This window comes from Orcinus orca, chromosome 13 (genome assembly GCF_937001465.1).
Source record: "Orcinus orca chromosome 13, mOrcOrc1.1, whole genome shotgun sequence".
NCBI classification, from domain to species: domain Eukaryota; kingdom Metazoa; phylum Chordata; class Mammalia; order Artiodactyla; family Delphinidae; genus Orcinus; species Orcinus orca.
Window position 1 is genome coordinate 52,757,417 of NC_064571.1, and position 6,000 is coordinate 52,763,416.

The following is a 6,000-nucleotide window of genomic DNA, read 5'->3' on the forward strand; positions in this document are numbered from 1 at the left end:
TTCCCTGACCAGAGGTTGAACCCGCAACCACTGCATTGGGAGCACAGTGTCTTAATAAACTGGACAGCCAAGGAAGTTCCGGGACATTGTTTTGAGAAGCAGATTACCCTACCTTGTTTGTGAGGAAAACCGAGGCTTCCCAGAAACTTGACCGAGCATCACTGACCCCTCTTAGGGTCCCCAACTGCCTCCCACTGATTTCCTTCTCTGGACATGCACCCCATTCTCAGGGGGCCCCAGCAGCCTTGTCTGTACCATGTGACTGTCCTCTGGCCCTAGATGATTGATTGACCAGGAATGTGATACTGAAACCACAGTGGGTCAAACAGAATCTTGAGAGACGTGAGACTTGAAATTAAAGAATGAGAGACACAAAGATAAGGAATCACTGAGGTCGAGACAGTTAGTAGCTGCACTCTGGAGAAAGGCCACTGACTTCTACAGCTGAGCTGTGGTTGTCAGCCCTGCCGTGTGATCCTTCCAACAAATTCCCCTTTTGGCTTAAGCCAGCCACAATCCGTGTCCATTGCTGCAACAAAAAGAGCCTTAATTAATACGCAAGAATCAGAGGGGGGATTTGAATTTTAGCCTCCAAAGTCCTGCTCTTTTCTACTATATGACACCATGATTCCTGGGAACCATTTAGCCACACTAACAAATATACATATCCACCACTCTCTATTCTATAAAGGCTTTTAGGGGGATCATTCCAGGCCCAAATTACCCTGGTCGTTCCCCTGGAAAGACCATATGGAGAGCGCAAACCCCTGGGATGATACAGAGAGGCCCAGCCATCCCAGTGTGCCCGCTGAGACGTTCCTGCCAAGGCGCCAGACATGTGAATGAAACCATGTTGAATGTTTCAGCCCCAGCTGCTGTGTGACCGTGGCCACTTTAAAACAAAAAAACAGTCTTTTCCCACTTAGCCTTATTCTGCATTAACATATGTGAACAACCTAGAGTGTGTCATCTGTATTTTTCTCCACTTACACGTAATCATATACAAGCATGTATAAATGCATATATATGTATATATGCATACACATTGGCACATAAATGTGTTATGACTTTACCAAGAAAACAAACAAACAAAAAAAAAACAAGATTGCATCATGCAAAAAAAAAATAAAAAGAGAGAGAGAAAGAGAGAGAGAGCCCCAAGCAAGACCAGCACAGGGACCACCCCACTAAGCCTGAGACACCTCACCACACAGTGAGAAATAAGAAGATGGTTGTTTCAAGCTACTAGGTTTGAGGACGATTTGTTACGCAGCGATGGATAACTAAAATAGATGGCTTCTTTGGAAAGGTGGTGTGTAAGATGAGAACTGAAAGATTGAGGGGAGTGCAGCGGGAGACCCTGCGGGAAGGCCAGCCAAAGCAGAGGGATCAGGAAAGAGCCTGGTGCATTCGAGGAGCTATAAGAGGTCAGCGTGGCTCAAGTGCCTGGTGATGGAGAGGGTAGCACCAGATGAGGTGAACGGGGAGGTGGGGCCCGATCACGCAGGGCCCTGCAGGTCTTAGAAGGAGCCAGGGCTTTATTCTAACTGCCTCGGATGCCACAGAAGTGTTTTAAGCTGGGGGACGCCATGATCTGATGTGGACTTTTCAGATGTCTCCCTGGGTGTTGTGTGGGAGGGCGGATTGATTAGAGGCAGGCGATGGGAAAGCAGGAAAGACCAGTTGGAACGCCTGTAGCAGTCCCTATGAGAGGCAGTGGAGGCCTGACTGAGGGTGGTAGGAATGAAGGTGGGAGAAGTAGAGGAGCTCAGTGCACATTTTGGAGGGAGGATAAACAGAACTCGGTGATGGACTGGATGTGGCGTATGAATGAGAAGGAAGTGCCAAAAATGACTCCCAGATCCCTGACTTGACAACTAGGCGGAGGCTGGTACCATTTGCCGAGACGGGGAGAACCGTGGGAGGACGAGATTTGGGTTAGGGGTGCCGATCAAGAGTTCGCTTTTGCACACTTTACGTTGGAAATGTCAGGGAGATATCAAGTGGAGATGTGTGTCAGCTGTTGAATATATAAGTTTACATTTTCGAAAAGTGATCTGGGCCAGGGATATACTTTGGGGAGTCATCAGCCTACAGATGACATTTAAAGCTCTAAGAAGAAGTGAGATTTCCTAGAGAGGGAGGGGGAGAGAGAGAAAAGCTCCAAGGGACAGGAAACCCCAGCAAAGAGCCTGACTGACAACTTGGGACTTCCCTTTGGAGTGCAGGAAGCAAGATCAAGATGTTTCTGCCTTGTAGCTGCTTGGATATTTGAAGACGGGGTGGTGTCCCCCGAGGACCCTCCTCTAGATGACATCCTCCAAGTTCCCTGTGTCCTTCCTGGGAAGGCACGCATGTAAGGCCTCCTCTCAAAGTTCCTTCAACCGGGTGTAAATGTCCAGGTGAGACTGAGCAGCCCAGAGGGGAAAGAGACTAGCTGATCAATGTGAGAGACACTAAACAAAGAGCGACTAGGGGACAGCCGAGGACAGATGGGCCACTCAGGGCTGTTGCTGAGGGATTTTCCATTGATTTTCCCATCTGTGGGAAAGGGCTGGAGATTCAGAGAAAACCCCATAAACAACGGAGTGAGCTCAGGCACTCCGTTACTGCCTGACAGCCTCAGTGGCAGAGAAGTAGCTTGTTTCCCTGGACAAAAAGTAAACAGTGGAAAACTCCTAACAAGACCATCAGCGGGCTGCTTGCCTGCTTGATAGCGAGACCCCAAGATGGATTGTTCGGGAAAAGCCAAAACCTATAAACACAGAGCAGAAAAGTTCTCCATCTTTTCCTCATTTACTCCACAAACTTTTTCACTGCTGAGATGCCAAGGCCCAAATAAATACGCAAGCAGAGCAATTGTTCCAAGTCCTGGCTGGAACAGGAGGCCTGTATTCTCCACCAGTGCCGTTTAGATTCACCATGTGAGTTTTCTGCTGTGGTTACGACAACTTATAGATAAGGAACAATAAACGTGTGTGCACACATGTGTACACACATGCACGCGTGCACTCACGCACGCGCGCGCACACACACACACACACACACACCATACCACACACACCCCAGACTCCTGGATGTGGTGTTTGGAAACCTGTGCTCAGTATAACTTTGGCAAGAAAGTGTTCTTCATTCCTCACTTCCTTTCCTTTCTTCACAGCTACCCCATGCGGATGGAGTCTTTGCAGGGACAGAGACTTGGTCTAATAACACTGCAAAGACTCCCCGGGAAAGGCCATCAGTGTTATTGAGACCAGGGTTGATCTGTCTTTTAGACACTCCAATCTGAAGACGGAGGGAGACCAGAGAAAGACCAGACCATATGATGATCTTAGTGTTTTAAAGAAAGGCTTGGCCTTTCCTTGGGCTCAAGGGAGGGAGTATGAGGACAGTCTTTCTAGAGCGGCGCTTCTCAAAGTGTGGTTCCACCACCCAGCAGCAGTATCACCTGGAAGCTTGTTAGCAATGCAAATTCTTGGGCACCACCCCAGACCTCCTGAATCGAGCCTCTGGGGGCGGGGCCTGGCGATGGGTTTAACAAGCCCCACAGGGATTCTGGAGCAAGCTCATGCTAGAGCAACTGCTCTAGCGGTGTGACTTTCTTACCAGTAATGAGCTATATCTTCATGCTGTTAGGTGTTATGTACATATAATTTTATGTTTGGGAAGCAAGGGGGAAACCTTATTTTTATAACACAAACTACAGGATATTTTGGAGGGACAAGAAGAGGGGACACAATGGCACATTAGAATCCCAGAGATAGTTTTATGTTCACCAAAGTGGGGCAGGGCTAAGGTCATGAAACCCTGATTTAGAGAAAAGAAAGAAGGTCTCTCCAAGGCAGGCCCTGAAGGCTCAGTTCCTGGGGGTCCAACGCAGTAGGGCCTGTGAGAGAAGGCCCAGAACTCCTTCCTGCCTCACAGGCAGGGCCTGGAACAGGATTTTCTTAAGGTCTGTCAGTTACCCAGCAGACCTTATGGGCGAGTAGTGTGCCTGTGCATGTGCATACTCACCTGTGTGTGCACCTGTGTGTGTGCATGGGGGATGGGCAGGGGGAGAAACAAGAGGGCGTGGGAAACATTGGTCATCCCACTACCACCAGCAGCTCCCACCACCCAGCTTTCAGCCCCTGGGGTGGTGTGGTCTGCAATGTACCAGAGACCCCAGAATACAAAGGGGGTTGATTTCTAGTTTCCAGGGACTCCAAGGATGGTTCCTGAGCTACTTCCTCACTGGCAGTGGTTCCCAGGTTCAGTACCCACGCCCCCTCCCTGCAGAGATCCTGATTCCATTGCCTTGGTGCAGGGCCAAGAAATCTGCATTTTAAACAAGCCCCTCCCACCAAGTAATTCTAATACAGGAGTTTGGCAGGCTGTACCTAGGATAGTAACAGACATTTTTATTTGGGGAGATGGCAATGCTTGGGGGAAGGGAGGGGTGACATTGAGGAACCAGGAATAATATCCTCGGACGTAGGAGTGTCTGATGGGTTTCGTCATCCATTCAGTTACTAACTAGCAGTGAGACAGAAGGACAGCCTAGTGAGAACTGTCACTGCCAGACACAGAGTGGTATTCATTTGGGCCGTACACGTCAGGTCGTTAGTTGATCCTGGGAATGCCTGGGGGTTGCCTCACCAGCCTGTATCAGAGGCATGCTACCTGCTCTTTCTAGAACGGAGGCCTCACAAGGCCAGGGCAGCCAGGTCTCTGGATTGAGAAAGAAGCTTAGGGGAGTCAACAGTGGGAATGAAGCCTCTGGAGGTCCACCAAAAGGTCAAAGAAGCATGGATGCAACGTCGATGGAATGGACAGGTCCACGTAAAAGGGATTTGATCGATTTTGTCAAGCATCTCTCCCAGACACCTGCAGTGCTCTCCAAGAGAGCGTTCCGTGATGACGGAAATGTTCTGTATCTGTGCTGTGCAATGAGGTAGCCACTAGCTACGTGTGGCTATGGAGAACTTGAAATGTGGCTAGTGCAACAGGAACTGATTTTTAAACTTTGATTTATGTAAATGTAGGTTTAAATAACTTCACATGGCTATGACTGCCATATTGCATAGCGAGAATCTCCAACCAACCCTGGCGAAAATCTCAAATTATCAATTATCATCTCAAGGCTGGAATGGAGGCAGCTCACCAAGTGGCCCACCCTCAGTGAAACGGTGGCTTTTTCCTATCCCAGGGGAGATCTGGGTGTTTAGTACACCAGAAGCTGTGGATGTGAAGCATCCTGTCTCCTTCCAGCTCTCCTCTGCTCTGAGAAGGAGGGTGGTCTCTGCTCTGAGATGTCTCCATGTTAGTTCACAGTAGCCGCACCTGTCACAGGGCTGTCAGCCTTGCCTGGTTCAAGGTCAAGGGGTCCATCTGTGGCTGGAATACAAGCTCTGCTCTGGAGCTGTGGAAGGAACGTGCAGGGGCAAACTGGGGGAAGGGATCTCGTGTCCCTTGTTTGGAGCAAGCCCCTCAATTGCTCCCTCACATGCTCTCCATTTCCCACTTAAAAGATAAAAAGGAAGACCGGACATAAAATAAAATAAAACTCACCTAGATGATGACATTTTTCAAAGGCAAGTACATAGACACTGTAAACATCCAGTTGTGAAAAAAAAGATGAACTTTCAGCTCGCCTAACAAGGCCGCCCTAGTGGCCCAGCAGGACCCCTGGGAATAAAAATCCCTCACACGGGCAGAATATTGGCCTTCAGCTACTTCAGATTCAGCCCTTCTCTGCCGAGGTTGCCAGGAGACTCCCAACTTCAGCTCCCACCCGGGCTGCCCCCAGCAAGGCTAAAGCCTGTGACACTGGCCCTAAGCTCTAGACCCACCTGAGGCCAGGCATAGAGCAGGCGGTAGGCACAGACCTACGTGAGGGAGAGGGGGCGGGGCTGGGCGGGGGTGAGGTTGTGACCTAGGAGGCGGCAGAACACAGAGTGGAGATAAAAAGGGGCACTCTAGTACTCTAGTACTCAGTACCAGGAAGATGGGGAAGGGCAG